The following is a 21434-nucleotide window of genomic DNA, read 5'->3' as shown; positions in this document are numbered from 1 at the left end:
TTTAGTTTACCGGGCTAGGCCTAAGGGGCTGAGAAATAGTCGCATAATTGTCATAGCACCGGTATATGGACATAGGACAACTATTGCAAATAATCGATAGTTAGAGCGTTTTAGGCACTTCAGTCACACCGTGGCCTCATCAAGGGAAACACTATGAAGGTCCCAAGTGGTTTAGTTTACCGGGCTAGGCCTAAGGGGCTGAGAAATAGTCGCATAATTGACATAGCACCGGTATATGGAGATAGGACAACTATTGCAAATAATCGATAGTTAGAGCGTTTTAGGCACTTCAGTCACCCCGTGGCCTCATCAAGGGAAACACTATGAAGGTCTCAAGTGGTTTAGTTTACCGGGCTAGGCCTAAGGGGCTGAGAAATAGTCGCATAATTGACATAGCACCGGTATATGGAGATAGGACAACTATTGCAAATAATCGATAGTTAGAACGTTTTAGGCACTTCAGTCACCCCGTGGCCTCATCAAGGGAAACACTATGAAGGTCCCAAGTGGTTTAGTTTACCGGGCTAGGCCTAAGGGGCTGAGAAATAGTCGCATAATTGACATAGCACCGGTATATGGAGATAGGACAACTATTGCAAATAATCGATAGTTAGAGCGTTTTAGGCACTTCAGTCACCCCGTGGCCTCATCAAGGGAAACACTATGAAGGTCCCAAGTGGTTTAGTTTACCGGGCTAGGCCTAAGGGGCTGAGAAATAGTCGCATAATTGACATAGCACCGGTATATGGAGATAGGACAACTATTGCAAATAATCGATAGTTAGAGCGTTTTAGGCACTTCAGTCACCCCGTGGCCTCATCAAGGGAAACACTATGAAGGTCCCAAGTGGTTTAGTTTACCGGGCTAGGCCTAAGGGGCTGAGAAATAGTCGCATAATTGTCATAGCACCGGTATATGGACATAGGACAACTATTGCAAATAATCGATAGTTAGAGCGTTTTAGGCACTTCAGTCACACCGTGGCCTCATCAAGGGAAACACTATGAAGGTCCCAAGTGGTTTAGTTTACCGGGCTAGGCCTAAGGGGCTGAGAAATAGTCGCATAATTGTCATAGCACCGGTATATGGACATAGGACAACTATTGCAAATAATCGATAGTTAGAGCGTTTTGGGCACTTCAGTCACCCTGTGGCCTCATCAAGGGAAACACTATGAAGGTCTCAAGTGGTTTAGTTTACCAGGCTAGGCCTAAGGGCTGAGAAATAGTCGCATAATTGACATAGCACCGGTATATGGAGATAGGACAACTATTGCAAATAATCGATAGTTAGAACGTTTTAGGCACTTCAGTCACCCCGTGGCCTCATCAAGGGAAACACTATGAAGGTCCCAAGTGGTTTAGTTTACCGGGCTAGGCCTAAGGGGCTGAGAAATAGTCGCATAATTGACATAGCACTGGTATATGGAGATAGGACAACTATTGCAAATAATCAATAGTTAGAGCGTTTTAGGCACTTCAGTCACCCCATGGCCTCATCAAGGGAAACACTATGAAAGTCCCAAGTGGTTTAGTTCACTGGGCTAGGCCTAAGGGCTGAGAAATAGTCGCATAATTGACATAGCACCGGTATATGGACATAGGACAACTATTGCAAATAATCGATAGTTAGAGCGTTTTAGGCACTTCAGTCACACCGTGGCCTCATCAAGGGAAGTACTATGAAGGTCCCAAGTGGTTTAGTTTACCGGGCTAGGCCTAAGGGGCTGAGAAATAGTCGCATAATTGTCATAGCACCGGTATATGGACATAGGACAACTATTGCAAATAATCGATAGTTAGAGCGTTTTAGGCACTTCAGTCACACCGTGGCCTCATCAAGGGAAGTACTATGAAGGTCCCAAGTGGTTTAGTTTACCGGGCTAGGCCTAAGGGGCTGAGAAATAGTCGCATAATTGACATAGCACCGGTATATGGAGATAGGACAACTATTGCAAATAATCGATAGTTAGAACGTTTTAGGCACTTCAGTCACCCCGTGGCCTCATCAAGGGAAACACTATGAAGGTCCCAAGTGGTTTAGTTTACCGGGCTAGGCCTAAGGGGCTGAGAAATAGTCGCATAATTGACATAGCACCGGTATATGGAGATAGGACAACTATTGCAAATAATCGATAGTTAGAACGTTTTAGGCACTTCAGTCACCCCGTGGCCTCATCAAGGGAAACACTATGAAGGTCCCAAGTGGTTTAGTTTACCGGGCTAGGCCTAAGGGGCTGAGAAATAGTCGCATAATTGACATAGCACCGGTATATGGAGATAGGACAACTATTGCAAATAATCGATAGTTAGAGCGTTTTAGGCACTTCAGTCACCCCGTGGCCTCATCAAGGGAAACACTATGAAGGTCCCAAGTGGTTTAGTTTACCGGGCTAGGCCTAAGGGCTGAGAAATAGTCGCATAATTGACATAGCACCGGTATATGGACATAGGACAACTATTGCAAATAATCGATAGTTAGAGCGTTTTAGGCACTTCAGTCACCCCGTGGCCTCATCAAGGGAAACACTATGAAGGTCCCAAGTGGTTTAGTTTACCGGGCTAGGCCTAAGGGGCTGAGAAATAGTCGCATAATTGACATAGCACCGGTATATGGACATAGGACAACTATTGCAAATAATCGATAGTTAGAGCGTTTTAGGCACTTCAGTCACCCCGTGGCCTCATCAAGGGAAGTACTATGAAGGTCCCAAGTGGTTTAGTTTACCGGGCTAGGCCTAAGGGGCTGAGAAATAGTCGCATAATTGACATAGCACTGGTATATGGAGATAGGACAACTATTGCAAATAATCAATAGTTAGAGCGTTTTAGGCACTTCAGTCACCCCATGGCCTCATCAAGGGAAACACTATGAAAGTCCCAAGTGGTTTAGTTTACCGGGCTAGGCCTAAGGGGCTGAGAAATAGTCGCATAATTGACATAGCACCGGTATATGGAGATAGGACAACTATTGCAAATAATCGGCAGTTAGAACGTTTTAGGCACTTCAGTCACCCCGTGGCCTCATCAAGGGAAACACTATGAAGGTCCCAAGTGGTTTAGTTTACCGGGCTAGGCCTAAGGGGCTGAGAAATAGTCGCATAATTGACATAGCACCGGTATATGGAGATAGGACAACTATTGCAAATAATTGATAGTTAGAGCGTTTTAGGCACTTCAGTCACCCCGTGGCCTCATCAAGGGAAACACTATGAAGGTCCCAAGTGGTTTAGTTTACCGGGCTAGGCCTAAGGGGCTGAGAAATAGTCGCATAATTGACATAGCACCGGTATATGGAGATAGGACAACTATTGCAAATAATCGGCAGTTAGAACGTTTTAGGCACTTCAGTCACCCCGTGGCCTCATCAAGGGAAACACTATGAAGGTCCCAAGTGGTTTAGTTTACCGGGCTAGGCCTAAGGGGCTGAGAAATAGTCGCATAATTGACATAGCACCGGTATATGGAGATAGGACAACTATTGCAAATAATCGATAGTTAGAACGTTTTAGGCACTTCAGTCACCCTGTGGCCTCATCAAGGGAAACACTATGAAGGTCCCAAGTGGTTTAGTTTACCGGGCTAGGCCTAAGGGGCTGAGAAATAGTCGCATAATTGACATAGCACCGGTATATGGAGATAGGACAACTATTGCAAATAATCGATAGTTAGAGCGTTTTAGGCACTTCAGTCACCCCGTGGCCTCATCAAGGGAAACACTATGAAGGTCCCAAGTGGTTTAGTTTACCGGGCTAGGCCTAAGGGGCTGAGAAATAGTCGCATAATTGTCATAGCACCGGTATATGGACATAGGACAACTATTGCAAATAATCGATAGTTAGAGCGTTTTAGGCACTTCAGTCACACCGTGGCCTCATCAAGGGAAACACTATGAAGGTCCCAAGTGGTTTAGTTTACCGGGCTAGGCCTAAGGGGCTGAGAAATAGTCGCATAATTGACATAGCACCGGTATATGGAGATAGGACAACTATTGCAAATAATCGATAGTTAGAACGTTTTAGGCACTTCAGTCACCCCGTGGCCTCATCAAGGGAAACACTATGAAGGTCCCAAGTGGTTTAGTTTACCGGGCTAGGCCTAAGGGGCTGAGAAATAGTCGCATAATTGACATAGCACCGGTATATGGAGATAGGACAACTATTGCAAATAATCGATAGTTAGAGCGTTTTAGGCACTTCAGTCACCCCGTGGCCTCATCAAGGGAAACACTATGAAGGTCCCAAGTGGTTTAGTTTACCGGGCTAGGCCTAAGGGGCTGAGAAATAGTCGCATAATTGTCATAGCACCGGTATATGGACATAGGACAACTATTGCAAATAATCGATAGTTAGAGCGTTTTAGGCACTTCAGTCACACCGTGGCCTCATCAAGGGAAACACTATGAAGGTCCCAAGTGGTTTAGTTTACCGGGCTAGGCCTAAGGGGCTGAGAAATAGTCGCATAATTGTCATAGCACCGGTATATGGAGATAGGACAACTATTGCAAATAATCGATAGTTAGAGCGTTTTAGGCACTTCAGTCACCCCGTGGCCTCATCAAGGGAAACACTATGAAGGTCTCAAGTGGTTTAGTTTACCGGGCTAGGCCTAAGGGGCTGAGAAATAGTCGCATAATTGACATAGCACCGGTATATGGAGATAGGACAACTATTGCAAATAATCGATAGTTAGAACGTTTTAGGCACTTCAGTCACCCCGTGGCCTCATCAAGGGAAACACTATGAAGGTCCCAAGTGGTTTAGTTTACCGGGCTAGGCCTAAGGGGCTGAGAAATAGTCGCATAATTGACATAGCACTGGTATATGGAGATAGGACAACTATTGCAAATAATCAATAGTTAGAGCGTTTTAGGCACTTCAGTCACCCCATGGCCTCATCAAGGGAAACACTATGAAAGTCCCAAGTGGTTTAGTTTACCGGGCTAGGCCTAAGGGGCTGAGAAATAGTCGCATAATTGACATAGCACCGGTATATGGAGATAGGACAACTATTGCAAATAATCGATAGTTAGAGCGTTTTAGGCACTTCAGTCACCCCGTGGCCTCATCAAGGGAAACACTATGAAGGTCCCAAGTGGTTTAGTTTACCGGGCTAGGCCTAAGGGGGTGGGGAATAGTCGCATAATTGTCATAGCACCGGTATATGGACATAGGACAACTATTGCAAATAATCGATAGTTAGAGCGTTTTAGGCACTTCAGTCACACCGTGGCCTCATCAAGGGAAACACTATGAAGGTCCCAAGTGGTTTAGTTTACCGGGCTAGGCCTAAAGGGCTGAGAAATAGTCGCATAATTGACATAGCACCGGTATATGGAGATAGGACAACTATTGCAAATAATCGATAGTTAGAGCGTTTTAGGCACTTCAGTCACCCCGTGGCCTCATCAAGGGAAACACTATGAAGGTCTCAAGTGGTTTAGTTTACCGGGCTAGGCCTAAGGGGCTGAGAAATAGTCGCATAATTGACATAGCACCGGTATATGGAGATAGGACAACTATTGCAAATAATCGATAGTTAGAACGTTTTAGGCACTTCAGTCACCCCGTGGCCTCATCAAGGGAAACACTATGAAGGTCCCAAGTGGTTTAGTTTACCGGGCTAGGGCCTAAGGGGCTGAGAAATAGTCGCATAATTGACATAGCACTGGTATATGGAGATAGGACAACTATTGCAAATAATCAATAGTTAGAGCGTTTTAGGCACTTCAGTCACCCCATGGCCTCATCAAGGGAAACACTATGAAAGTCCCAAGTGGTTTAGTTTACCGGGCTAGGCCTAAGGGGCTGAGAAATAGTCGCATAATTGACATAGCACCGGTATATGGACATAGGACAACTATTGCAAATAATCGATAGTTAGAGCGTTTTAGGCACTTCAGTCACACCGTGGCCTCATCAAGGGAAGTACTATGAAGGTCCCAAGTGGTTTAGTTTACCGGGCTAGGCCTAAGGGGCTGAGAAATAGTCGCATAATTGTCATAGCACCGGTATATGGACATAGGACAACTATTGCAAATAATCGATAGTTAGAGCGTTTTAGGCACTTCAGTCACACCGTGGCCTCATCAAGGGAAGTACTATGAAGGTCCCAAGTGGTTTAGTTTACCGGGCTAGGCCTAAGGGGCTGAGAAATAGTCGCATAATTGACATAGCACCGGTATATGGAGATAGGACAACTATTGCAAATAATCGATAGTTAGAACGTTTTAGGCACTTCAGTCACCCCGTGGCCTCATCAAGGGAAACACTATGAAGGTCCCAAGTGGTTTAGTTTACCGGGCTAGGCCTAAGGGGCTGAGAAATAGTCGCATAATTGACATAGCACCGGTATATGGAGATAGGACAACTATTGCAAATAATCGATAGTTAGAACGTTTTAGGCACTTCAGTCACCCCATGGCCTCATCAAGGGAAACACTATGAAGGTCCCAAGTGGTTTAGTTTACCGGGCTAGGCCTAAGGGGCTGAGAAATAGTCGCATAATTGACATAGCACCGGTATATGGAGATAGGGACAACTATTGCAAATAATCGATAGTTAGAGCGTTTTAGGCACTTCAGTCACCCCGTGGCCTCATCAAGGAAACACTATGAAGGTCCCAAGTGGTTTAGTTTACCGGGCTAGGCCGAAGGGGCTGAGAAATAGTCGCATAATTGACATAGCACCGGTATATGGACATAGGACAACTATTGCAAATAATCGATAGTTAGAGCGTTTTAGGCACTTCAGTCACCCCTGTGGCCTCATCAAGGGAAACACTATGAAGGTCCCAAGTGGTTTAGTTTACCGGGCTAAGGGCTGAGAAATAGTCGCATAATTGACATAGCACCGGTATATGGACATAGGACAACTATTGCAAATAATCGATAGTTAGAGCGTTTTAGGCACTTCAGTCACCCCGTGGCCTCATCAAGGGAAGTACTATGAAGGTCCCAAGTGGTTTAGTTTACCGGGCTAGGCCTAAGGGGCTGAGAAATAGTCGCATAATTGACATAGCACTGGTATATGGAGATAGGACAACTATTGCAAATAATCAATAGTTAGAGCGTTTTAGGCACTTCAGTCACCCCGTGGCCTCATCAAGGGAAGTACTATGAAGGTCCCAAGTGGTTTAGTTTACCGGGCTAGGCCTAAGGGGCTGAGAAATAGTCGCATAATTGACATAGCACTGGTATATGGAGATAGGGACAACTAACGCAAATAATCAATAGTTAGAGCGTTTTAGGCACTTCAGTCACCCCATGGCCTCATCAAGGGAAACACTATGAAAGTCCCAAGTGGTTTAGTTTACCGGGCTAGGCCTAAGGGGCTGAGAAATAGTCGCATAATTGACATAGCACCGGTATATGGAGATAGGACAACTATTGCAAATAATCGGCAGTTAGAACGTTTTAGGCACTTCAGTCACCCCGTGGCCTCATCAAGGGAAACACTATGAAGGTCCCAAGTGGTTTAGTTTACCGGGCTAGGCCTAAGGGGCTGAGAAATAGTCGCATAATTGTCATAGCACCGGTATATGGACATAGGACAACTATTGCAAATAATCGATAGTTAGAGCGTTTTAGGCACTTCAGTCACACCGTGGCCTCATCAAGGGAAGTACTATGAAGGTCCCAAGTGGTTTAGTTTACCGGGCTAGGCCTAAGGGGCTGAGAAATAGTCGCATAATTGACATAGCACTGGTATATGGAGATAGGACAACTATTGCAAATAATCAATAGTTAGAGCGTTTTAGGCACTTCAGTCACCCCATGGCCTCATCAAGGGAAACACTATGAAAGTCCCAAGTGGTTTAGTTTACCGGGCTAGGCCTAAGGGGCTGAGAAATAGTCGCATAATTGACATAGCACCGGTATATGGAGATAGGACAACTATTGCAAATAATCGGCAGTTAGAACGTTTTAGGCACTTCAGTCACCCCGTGGCCTCATCAAGGGAAACACTATGAAGGTCCCAAGTGGTTTAGTTTACCGGGCTAGGCCTAAGGGGCTGAGAAATAGTCGCATAACTGACATAGCACCGGTATATGGACATAGGACAACTATTGCAAATAATCGATAGTTAGAGCGTTTTAGGCACTTCAGTCACACCGTGGCCTCATCAAGGGAAGTACTATGAAGGTCCCAAGTGGTTTAGTTTACCGTGCTAGGCCTAAGGGGCTGAGAAATAGTCGCATAACTGACATAGCACCGGTATATGGACATAGGACAACTATTGCAAATAATCGATAGTTAGAGCGTTTTAGGCACTTCAGTCACCCCGTGGCCTCATCAAGGGAAGTACTATGAAGGTCCCAAGTGGTTTAGTTTACCGGGCTAGGCCTAAGGGGCTGAGAAATAGTCGCATAATTGTCATAGCACCGGTATATGGACATAGGACAACTATTGCAAATAATCGATAGTTAGAGCGTTTTAGGCACTTCAGTCACCCCATGGCCTCATCAAGGGAAACACTATGAAAGTCCCAAGTGGTTTAGTTTACCGGGCTAGGCCTAAGGGGCTGAGAAATAGTCGCATAATTGACATAGCACCGGTATATGGAGATAGGACAACTATTGCAAATAATCGGCAGTTAGAACGTTTTAGGCACTTCAGTCACCCCGTGGCCTCATCAAGGGAAACACTATGAAAGTCCCAAGTGGTTTAGTTTACCGGGCTAGGCCTAAGGGGCTGAGAAATAGTCGCATAATTGACATAGCACCGGTATATGGAGATAGGACAACTATTGCAAATAATCGATAGTTAGAGCGTTTTAGGCACTTCAGTCACCCCGTGGCCTCATCAAGGGAAGTACTATGAAGGTCCCAAGTGGTTTAGTTTACCGGGCTAGGCCTAAGGGCTGAGAAATAGTCGCATAATTGTCATAGCACCGGTATATGGACATAGGACAACTATTGCAAATAATCGATAGTTAGAGCGTTTTAGGCACTTCAGTCACCCCGTGGCCTCATCAAGGGAAGTACTATGAAGGTCCCAAGTGGTTTAGTTTACCGGGCTAGGCCTAAGGGGCTGAGAAATAGTCGCATAATTGACATAGCACCGGTATATGGAGATAGGACAACTATTGCAAATAATTGATAGTTAGAGCGTTTTAGGCACTTCAGTCACCCCGTGGCCTCATCAAGGGAAACACTATGAAGGTCCCAAGTGGTTTAGTTTACCGGGCTAGGCCTAAGGGGCTGAGAAATAGTCGCATAATTGACATAGCACCGGTATATGGACATAGGACAACTATTGCAAATAATCGATAGTTAGAGCGTTTTAGGCACTTCAGTCACCCGTGGCCTCATCAAGGAAACACTATGAAGGTCCCAAGTGGTTTAGTTTACCGGGCTAGGCCTAAGGGGCTGAGAAATAGTCGCATAATTGACATAGCACCGGTATATGGACATAGGACAACTATTGCAAATAATCGATAGTTAGAACGTTTTAGGCACTTCAGTCACCCCGTGGCCTCATCAAGGGAAGTACTATGAAGGTCCCAAGTGGTTTAGTTTACCGGGCTAGGCCTAAGGGGCTGAGAAATAGTCGCATAATTGACATAGCACCGGTATATGGACATAGGACAACTATTGCAAATAATCGATAGTTAGAGCGTTTTAGGCACTTCAGTCACACCGTGGCCTCATCAAGGGAAACACTATGAAGGTCCCAAGTGGTTTAGTTTACCGGGCTAGGCCTAAGGGGCTGAGAAATAGTCGCATAATTGACATAGCACCGGTATATGGACATAGGACAACTATTGCAAATAATCGATAGTTAGAGCGTTTTAGGCACTTCAGTCACCCCGTGGCCTCATCAAGAGAAACACTATGAAGGTCCCAAGTGGTTTAGTTTAATGCTAGGGCCTAAGGGGCTGAGAAATAGTCGCATAACTGACATAGCACCGGTATATGGACATAGGACAACTATTGCAAATAATCGATAGTTAGAGCGTTTTAGGCACTTCAGTCACCCCATGGCCTCATCAAGGGAAACACTATGAAAGTCCCAAGTGGTTTAGTTTACCGGGCTAGGCCTAAGGGGCTGAGAAATAGTCGCATAATTGACATAGCACCGGTATATGGAGATAGGACAACTATTGCAAATAATCGGCAGTTAGAACGTTTTAGGCACTTCAGTCACCCCGTGGCCTCATCAAGGGAAACACTATGAAGGTCCCAAGTGGTTTAGTTTACCGGGCTAGGCCTAAGGGGCTGAGAAATAGTCGCATAATTGTCATAGCACCGGTATATGGACATAGGACAACTATTGCAAATAATCGATAGTTAGAGCGTTTTAGGCACTTCAGTCACCCCGTGGCCTCATCAAGGGAAGTACTATGAAGGTCCCAAGTGGTTTAGTTTACCGGGCTAGGCCTAAGGGGCTGAGAAATAGTCGCATAATTGTCATAGCACCGGTATATGGAGATAGGACAACTATTGCAAATAATCGATAGTTAGAGCGTTTTAGGCACTTCAGTCACACCGTGGCCTCATCAAGGGAAGTACTATGAAGGTCCCAAGTGGTTTAGTTTATTTTATTTAGTTTATTTAGTAATTTTAATTGAAATAATGAATTAAAAAGTCAATTATTTCATATTGAATTCAATTAATTCAAGTTAACTTAGGTCCATTGCACAAATCGACCTCAAATGTCCTTCTGACCCATGGGGACATTCTAGGATACCCCAAGTTTGTCGCAATTGCATGGCATGCCAACGTACCTCGATGAAAGTAATTTTAATTGAATTAATGAATTAAAAAGTCAATTATTTCATATTGAATTCAATTAATTCAAGTTAACTTAGGTACATTGCACAAATCGACCTCAAATGTCCTTCTGACCCATGGGGGACATTCTAGGATACTCCAAGTTTGTCACAATTGCATGGCATGCCAACGTACCTCGATGAAAGTAATTTTAATTGAAATAATGAATTAAAAAGTCAATTATTTCATATTGAATTCAATTAATTCAAGTTAACTTAGGTCCATTGCACAAATCGACCTCAAATGTCCTTCTGACCCATGGGGGACATTCTAGGATACTCCAAGTTTGTCACAATTTCATGGCATTAAGGTTATTTGCCAATTGTTGCACAGCTATCGTCAATTTCTGCACTTAACATAAGGAATACACAGGCTGTGAAAAAATTAATGAACTTTCAGCCGTGCATCAATTGACAAATTACTATAGTCACGCCGGTCACAAGCCCGGAAAAAGGAAGAGTGACACTGCATTTCTAGTGAAACCGTTTTGACGTAAACTACGGGGAAGGCTCGGATACTGGGGGTAAAATGAAAATTTCAAAACTGGGGACCGTCACGAAATTATGTAAGATTTTAAACCCTTGCCTTATCATGGATTTTTGAGATTTATATATCAATCGACTCGGAAACTCTTGATATATAAATTATGCGACTATTTCTCAGCCTGTAGGATCGGGTCCGTCCGTCGCTGCGAGTGAACAAGACTGAGCTGTCATTATCTCAAGAGCAATCATCATCATGAACAGTGTTGCCGAAACACATAACAAATGCAAGAGCTACACATTTAATGACTTTTGACATATTGCGCATTTCATCATAAGTTGCATTTCATCATAAGTTGTACGGTAATGCACGTCTAATATACTACAATCCCCCTTTTGATATAAAAATGGCAAACATGTTTGGATTATACATATTGAATTACTTTAACGCAGCATGAGCATGATTGACCGCCCACGGTTGCTACTCCGTTATTGCCAGGTCAGCTGTAATTACACAGAGAACTAATAGTTTGGGACTAACATCATCTTCAATGTGTAAGAACTGGTGACCCAAAACATAAGCAATACCAGCGCCGGCCGTGTCCGAATGCAGGTCAATGAAGGAACAGGTAGGAAATATACCAGTGCTATGTCAATTATGCGACTATTTCTCAGCCCCTTAGGCCTAGCACGGTAAACTAAACCACTTGGGACCTTCATAGTACTTCCCTTGATGAGGCCATGGGGTGACTGAAGTGCCTAAAATGCCCTAACTATCGATTATTTGCAATAGTTGTCCTATCTCCATATACCGGTGCTATGTCCATTATGCGACTATTTCTCAGCTCCTTAGGCCAGCCCGGTAAACTAAACCACTTGGGACCTTCATAGTACTTCCTTGATGAGGCCATGGACTGAAGTGCCTAAAATGCCCTAACTATCGATTATTTGCAATAGTTGTCCTATCTCCATATACCGGTGCTATGTCAATTATGCGACTATTTCTCCCTTAGGCCTCAGCCCGTAACCTAAACCACTTGGGACCTTCATGGTGTTTCCTTGATGAGGCCACGGGGTGACTGAAGTGCCTAAAATGCCCTAACTATCGATTATTTGCAATAGTTGTCCTATCTCCATATACCGGTGCTATGTCCATTATGCGACTATATCTCAGCTCCTTAGGCCTAGCCCGGTAAACTAAACCACTTGGGATCTTCATGGTGTTTCCTTGATGAGGCCACGGGTGACTGAAGTGCCTAAAATGCTCTAACTATCGATTATTTGCAATAGTTGTCCTATCTCCATATACCGGTGCTATGTCAATTATGCGACTATTTCTCAGCTCCTTAGGCCTAGCCCGGTAAACTAAACCACTTGGGACCTTCATAGTACTTCCTTGATGAGGCCATGGGGTGACTGAAGTGCCTAAAATGCCTAACTATCGATTATTTGCAATAGTTGTCCTATCTCCATATACCGGTGCTATGTCCATTATGCGACTATTTCAGCTTCCTTAGGCCAGCCGGTAAACCAAACCACTTGGGACCTTCATGGTGTTTCCTTGATGAGGCCATGGGGTGACTGAAGTGCCTAAAACGCTCTAACTATCGATTATTTGCAATAGTTGTCCTATCTCCATATACCGGTGCTATGTCAATTATGCGACTATTTCTCAGCTCCTTAGGCCTAGCCCGGTAAACTAAACCACTTGGGACCTTCATGGTGTTTCCCTTGATGAGGCCATGGGGTGACTGAAGTGCCTAAAATGCCCTAACTATCGATTATTTGCAATAGTTGTCCTATCTCCATATACCGGTGCTATGTCCATTATGCGACTATTTCTCAGCTCCTTAGGCCTATCCCGGTAAACTAAACCACTTGGGACCTTCATGGTGTTTCCCTTGATGAGGCCACGGGGTGACTGAAGTGCCTAAAATGCTCTAACTATCGATTATTTGCAATAGTTGTCCTATCTCCATATACCGGTGCTATGTCCATTATGCGACTATTTTCTCAGCTCCTTAGGGCCTATCCCGGTAAACTAAACCACTTGGGACCTTCATGGTACTTCCTTGATGAGGCCATGGGTGACTGAAGTGCCTAAAACGCTCTAACTATCGATTATTTGCAATAGTTGTCCTATCTCCATATACCGGTGCTATGTCAATTATGCGACTATTTCTCAGCCCTTAGGCCTAGCCCGGTAAACTAAACCACTTGGGACCTTCATAGTACTTCCCTGATGAGGCCATGGGTGACTGAAGTGCCAAAATGCCCTAACTATCGATTATTTGCAATAGTTGTCCTATCTCCATATACCGGTGCTATGTCAATTATGCGACTATTTCTCAGCCCCTTAGGCCTAGCCCGGTAAACTAAACCACTTGGGACCTTCATAGTACTTCCCTTGACGAGGCCACGGGGTGACTGAAGTGCCTAAAACGCTCTAACTATCGATTATTTGCAATAGTTGTCCTATCTCCATATACCGGTGCTATGTCAATTATGCGACTATTTCTCAGCTCCTTAGGCCTAGCCCGGTAAACTAAACCACTTGGGACCTTCATAGTACTTCCCTTGATGAGGCCACGGGGTGACTGAAGTGCCTAAAACGCTCTAACTATCGATTATTTGCAATAGTTGTCCTATCTCCATATACCGGTGCTATGTCAATTATGCGACTATTTCTCAGCTCCTTAGGCCTAGCCCGGTAAACTAAACCACTTGGGACCTTCATAGTACTTCCCTTGATGAGGCCATGGGGCGACGGACGTGCCAAAAATGCTCTAACTATCGATTATTTGCAATAGTTGTCCTATCTCCATATACCGGTGCTATGTCCATTATGCGACTATTTCTCAGCCCTTAGGCCTAGCCCGGTAAACTAAACCACTTGGGACCTTCATAGTACTTCCCTTGACGAGGCCATGGTGACTGAAGTGCCTAAAACGCTCTAACTATCGATTATTTGCAATAGTTGTCCTATCTCCATATACCGGTGCTATGTCCATTATGCGACTATTTCTCAGCTCCTTAGGGCCTATCCCGGTAAACTAAACCACTTGGGACCTTCATAGTACTTCCCTTGATGAGGCCATGGGGTGACTGAAGTGCCTAAAATGCCCTAACTATCGATTATTTGCAAGAGTTGTCCTATGTCCATAAACCGGTGCTATGTCACTTATGCGACTATTTCTCAGCTCCTTAGGCCTAGCCCGGTAAACTAAACCACTTGGGACCTTCATAGTACTTCCCTTGACGAGGCCATGGGGTGACTGAAGTGCCTAAAACGCTCTAACTATCGATTATTTGCAATAGTTGTCCTATCTCCATATACCGGTGCTATGTCAATTATGCGACTATTTCTCAGCTCCTTAGGCCTAGCCCGGTAAACTAAACCACTTGGGACCTTCATGGTGCTTCCCTTGACGAGGCCACGGGTGACTGAAGTGCCTAAAACGCTCTAACTATCGATTATTTGCAATAGTTGTCCCATCTCCATATACCGGTGCTATGTCAATTATGTGACTATTTCTCAGCTCCTTAGGCCTATCGGTAAACTAAACCACTTGGGACCTTCATAGTGTTTCCTTTGATGAGGCCACGGGGTGACTGAAGTGCCTAAAACGCTCTAACTATCGATTATTTGCAATAGTTGTCCTATCTCCATATACCGGTGCTATGTCAATTATGCGACTATTTCTCAGCCCCTAGGCCTAGCCCGGTAACCAAACCACTTGGGACCTTCATAGTACTTCCCTTGATGAGGCCATGGGGTGACTGAAGTGCCTAAAATGCTCCTAACTATCGATTATTTGCAATAGTTGTCCTATCTCCATATACCGGTGCTATGTCAATTATGCGACTATTTCTCAGCCCCTTAGGCCTAGCCCGGTAAACTAAACCACTTGGGACCTTCATAGTACTTCCCTTGATGAGGCCATGGGGTGACTGAAGTGCCTAAAATGCCCTAACTATCGATTATTTGCAATAGTTGTCCTATCTCCATATACCGGTGCTATGTCAATTATGCGACTATTTCTCAGCCCCTTAGGCCTAGCCCGGTAAACTAAACCACTTGGGACCTTCATAGTACTTCCCTTGATGAGGCCATGGGGTGACTGAAGTGCCTAAAATGCCCTAACTATCGATTATTTGCAATAGTTGTCCTATCTCCATATACCGGTGCTATGTCCATTATGCGACTATTTCTCAGCTCCTTAGGCCTATCCCGGTAAACTAAACCACTTGGGACCTTCATAGTACTTCCCTTGATGAGGCCATGGGGTGACTGAAGTGCCTAAAATGCCCTAACTATCGATTATTTGCAATAGTTGTCCTATCTCCATATACCGGTGCTATGTCCATTATGCGACTATTTCTCAGCTCCTTAGGCCTATCCCGGTAAACTAAACCACTTGGGACCTTCATAGTACTTCCCTTGATGAGGCCATGGGGTGACTGAAGTGCCTAAAATGCCCTAACTATCGATTATTTGCAATAGTTGTCCTATCTCCATATACCGGTGCTATGTCAATTATGCGACTATTTCTCAGCCCCTTAGGCCTAGCCCGGTAAACTAAACCACTTGGGACCTTCATAGTACTTCCCTTGATGAGGCCATGGGGTGACTGAAGTGCCTAAAATGCCCTAACTATCGATTATTTGCAATAGTTGTCCTATCTCCATATACCGGTGCTATGTCAATTATGCGACTATTTCTCAGCCCCTTAGGCCTAGCCCGGTAAACTAAACCACTTGGGACCTTCATAGTACTTCCCTTGACGAGGCCACGGGTGACTGAAGTGCCTAAAATGCTCTAACTATCGATTATTTGCAATAGTTGTCCTATCTCCATATACCGGTGCTATGTCAATTATGCGACTATTTCTCAGCCCTTAGGCCTAGCCCGGTAAACTAAACCACTTGGGACCTTCATAGGTACTTCCTTGATGAGGCCACGGGTGACTGAAGTGCCTAAAACGCTCTAACTATCGATTATTTGCAAGAGATGTCCTAACTCCAGATACCAGTGCTATGTTAGTTATCCGACTGTTTCTCTTCTCCTTAGGCCTAGCCCGGTAAACTAAACCACTTGGGACCTTCATGGTGTTTCCCTTGATGAGGCCACGGGGTGACTGAAGTGCCTAAAACGTTCTAACTATCGATTATTTGCAATAGTTGTCCTATCTCCATATACCGGTGCTATGTCAATTATGCGACTATTTCTCAGCCCTTAGGGCCTAGCCCGGTAAACAAAACCACTTGGGACCTTCATGGTGTTTCCCTTGATGAGGCCACGGGTGACTGAAGTGCCTAAAACGCTCTAACTATCGATTATTTGCAATAGTTGTCCCATCTCCATATACCGGTGCTATGTCAATTATGCGACTATTTCTCAGCCCTTAGGCCTAGCCCGGTAAACTAAACCACTTGGGACCTTCATAGTACTTCCCTTGATGAGGCCATGGGGTGACTGAAGTGCCTAAAACGCTCTAACTATCGATTATTTGCAATAGTTGTCCTATCTCCATATACCAGTGCTATGTCCATTATGCGACTATTTCTCAGCTCCTTAGGCCTAGCCCGTAAACTAAACCACTTGGGACCTTCATAGTACTTCCCTTGATGAGGCCATGGGGTGACTGAAGTGCCTAAAATGCCCTAACTATCGATTATTTGCAATAGTTGTCCTATCTCCATATACCGGTGCTATGTCCATTATGCGACTATTTCTCAGCTCCTTAGGCCTAGCCCGGTAAACTAAACCACTTGGGACCTTCATAGTACTTCCCTTGATGAGGCCATGGGGTGACTGAAGTGCCTAAAACGCTCTAACTATCGATTATTTGCAATAGTTGTCCTATCTCCATATACCGGTGCTATGTCAATTATGCGACTATTTCTCAGCCCCTTAGGCTCAGCCCGGTAAACTAAACCACTTGGGACCTTCATAGTACTTCCTTTGACGAGGCCACGGGGTGACTGAAGTGCCTAAAACGCTCTAACTATCGATTATTTGCAATAGTTGTCCTATCTCCATATACCGGTGCTATGTCCATTATGTGACTATTTCTCAGCTCCTTAGGCCTATCCCGGTAAACTAAACCACTTGGGACCTTCATGGTGTTTCCCTTGATGAGGCCACGGGGTGACTGAAGTGCCTAAAATGCCCTAACTATCGATTATTTGCAATAGTTGTCCTATCTCCATATACCGGTGCTATGTCAATTATGCGACTATTTCTCAGCGCCTTAAGGCTAGCCGGGTAGGGTAAACCACTTGGGACCTTCATAGTACTTCCCTTGATGAGGCCATGGGGTGACTGAAGTGCCTAAAATGCCCTAACTATCGATTATTTGCAATAGTTGTCCTATCTCCATATACCGGTGCTATGTCAATTATGCGACTATTTCTCAGCTCCTTAGGCCTAGCCCGGTAAACTAAACCACTTGGGACCTTCATAGTACTTCCCTTGATGAGGCCATGGGGTGACTGAAGTGCCTAAAATGCCCTAACTATCGATTATTTGCAATAGTTGTCCTATCTCCATATACCGGTGCTATGTCCATTATGCGACTATTTCTCAGCTCCTTAGGCCTATCCCGGTAAACTAAACCACTTGGGACCTTCATAGTACTTCCCTTGATGAGGCCATGGGGTGACTGAAGTGCCTAAAATGCCCTAACTATCGATTATTTGCAATAGTTGTCCTATCTCCATATACCGGTGCTATGTCAATTATGCGACTATTTCTCAGCCCCTTAGGCCTATCCCGGTAAACTAAACCACTTGGGACCTTCATAGTACTTCCCTTGATGAGGCCATGGGGTGACTGAAGTGCCTAAAATGCCTAACTATCGATTATTTGCAATAGTTGTCCTATCTCCATATACCGGTGCTATGTCAATTATGCGACTATTTCTCAGCCCCTTAGGCCTAGCCCGGTAAACTAAACCACTTGGGACCTTCATAGTACTTCCCTTGACGAGGCCACGGGGTGACTGAAGTGCCTAAAACGCTCTAACTATCGATTATTTGCAATAGTTGTCCTATCTCCATATACCGGTGCTATGTCAATTATGCGACTATTTCTCAGCCCCTTAGGCCTAGCCCGGTAAACTAAACCACTTGGGACCTTCATAGTACTTCCCTTGACGAGGCCACGGGGTGACTGAAGTGCCTAAAACGCTCTAACTATCGATTATTTGCAATAGTTGTCCTATCTCCATATACCGGTGCTATGTCAATTATGCGACTATTTCTCAGCCCCTTAGGCCTAGCCCGGTAAACTAAACCACTTGGGACCTTCATAGTGTTTCCCTTGATGAGGCCACGGGGTGACTGAAGTGCCTAAAACGCTCTAACTATCGATTATTTGCAATAGTTGTCCTATCTCCATATACCGGTGCTATGTCAATTATGCGACTACCTCTCACGCCGTTCGGCCTAGCCCGGTAAACTAAACCACTTGGGACCTTCATAGTACTTCCCTTGATGAGGCCACGGGGTGACTGAAGTGCCTAAAACGCTCTAACTATCGATTATTTGCAATAGTTGTCCTATCTCCATATACCGGTGCTATGTCCATTATGCGACTATTTCTCAGCTCCTTAGGCCTAGCCCGGTAAACTAAACCACTTGGGACCTTCATAGTACTTCCCTTGATGAGGCCATGGGGTGACTGAAGTGCCTAAAATGCCCTAACTATCGATTATTTGCAATAGTTGTCCTATCTCCATATACCGGTGCTATGTCCATTATGCGACTATTTCTCAGCTCCTTAGGCCTAGCCCGGTAAACTAAACCACTTGGGACCTTCATAGTACTTCCCTTGATGAGGCCATGGGGTGACTGAAGTGCCTAAAATGCCCTAACTATCGATTATTTGCAATAGTTGTCCTATCTCCATATACCGGTGCTATGTCCATTATGCGACTATTTCTCAGCTCCTTAGGCCTAGCCCGGTAAACTAAACCACTTGGGACCTTCATGGTGCTTCCCTTGATGAGGCCACGGGGTGACTGAAGTGCCTAAAACGCTCTAACTATCGATTATTTGCAATAGTTGTCCTATCTCCATATACCGGTGCTATGTCAATTATGCGACTATTTCTCAGCCCCTTAGGCCTAGCCCGGTAAACTAAACCACTTGGGACCTTCATAGTACTTCCCTTGATGAGGCCACGGGGTGACTGAAGTGCCTAAAACGCTCTAACTATCGATTATTTGCAATAGTTGTCCTATCTCCATATACCGGTGCTATGTCCATTATGCGACTATTTCTCAGCTCCTTAGGCCTATCCCGGTAAACTAAACCACTTGGGACCTTCATAGTACTTCCCTTGATGAGGCCATGGGGTGACTGAAGTGCCTAAAACGCTCTAACTATCGATTATTTGCAATAGTTGTCCTATCTCCATATACCGGTGCTATGTCCATTATGTGACTATTTCTCAGCTCCTTAGGCCTATCCCGGTAAACTAAACCACTTGGGACCTTCATAGTACTTCCCTTGATGAGGCCATGGGGTGACTGAAGTGCCTAAAATGCCCTAACTATCGATTATTTGCAATAGTTGTCCTATCTCCATATACCGGTGCTATGTCAATTATGCGACTATTTCTCAGCCCCTTAGGCCTAGCCCGGTAAACTAAACCACTTGGGACCTTCATAGTACTTCCTTGATGAGGCCATGGGGTGACTGAAGTGCCTAAAATGCCCTAACTATCGATTATTTGCAATAGTTGTCCTATCTCCATATACCGGTGCTATGTCAATTATGCGACTATTTCTCAGCCCCTTAGGCCTAGCCCGGTAAACTAAACCACTTGGGACCTTCATAGTACTTCCCTTGATGCGACCACGGGGTGACTGAAGTGCCTAAAACGCTCTAAATATCGATTATTTGCAATAGTTTTTAATTTTTATATATTAGGCCATTACAAATCTATATTCTATATACCTACATAAAAATGAATTTCTGTCTGTCTGGCCCTTATGGACTCAGAAACTACTGAACCGATCGGCGTGAAAATTTGTATGCAGTGGTTGTTTGGGCCGGGAAGGTTCTTAAGATGGTTCGAGACCCCTCCCCCCTCCGGACAGGGGGGCTCCCATACAAATGAAACATAAATTTCTGCATAACTGGAACCAAATTTGGCATGCAGGACAACGTCTGCTGGGTCAACTAGTATTTAATAAAAATAATGTCCTACTGGTCTCCAACAGGTCTCCTCCTTGATAATAAAAATAAATATTATAATGAATCAAATAACTCCTCAGTTGTGTTAAAGAATGTTTTAAAATTCCTTAAAATTTCTTAAATTTTATTTGCACCTTCAAAATTTTATTTTGGGCTAAAAATTCCGGGGACATAATTTGGTCGGCCTTGATGACTTTTATTCTAATCAATTAAGTCGTTCTTATGTGTAACAAAAAAGTTTGTCACTCCACACCTCATAGCATTGTTGAAAAATACACTTTCACGTGGTTGAATCATTTTCCTGTGCATTCACCCATTTCATGTCGGATCAGATACAGATGTACAAATATTATAAATACAAAGATGGTTTGATTTCAGTTTCATTTCACTATTTTTTTAATGCTGTTGTAATTTTTTTGTTCAATATATTCGTAAGATTTTCATTTCACTCAAAATTATTCGTCTTTGCACCTGGCTGCTGCAAAATTCATGATTTGCGCGAGCACCTTGCATGCAAGTAGGCATGATTTCAATTGCCCCCATTTTCCCACGCTCATGGTGTGCTCGCGCAGCAGTACTTCGGGCATTTATCCTGGCTGGTGACTTCGTAGATTGTCATTCAATTTTAATATCATGCTGCAACGACAAGCGTATCTGGTGCGGATGGTAGGGCGTTCGGCTGATAATCAAAGTGTCATGAATCGAATCGCACAGAAATTGAGGGCGTTGACATAATAGAAGCCTTGGTAGATTCGGTAGAGCATTTGATTCACAAGCCAGGACAATTTGGAGATCTTAGAACAACTCAAAAGCCTGTATTTGAAATGCAAGTGAAAGACAAATACTCTGAGAACATAATTCAGTTGGTACCACGGCATGGGACATCATGGAAGCCTTGGTTGATTCGGTAGACCATTTTGATTCAAACTCTAGGACAATTTGGAGATCTTAGAACATATCATACGCCTCCATTTGA

The sequence above is a fragment of the Armigeres subalbatus genome, chromosome 3, assembly GCF_024139115.2.
Source record: "Armigeres subalbatus isolate Guangzhou_Male chromosome 3, GZ_Asu_2, whole genome shotgun sequence".
NCBI classification, from domain to species: domain Eukaryota; kingdom Metazoa; phylum Arthropoda; class Insecta; order Diptera; family Culicidae; genus Armigeres; species Armigeres subalbatus.
The sequence above is the reverse complement of the archived record's forward strand: the minus strand, read 5'-3'. Positions refer to the sequence as shown.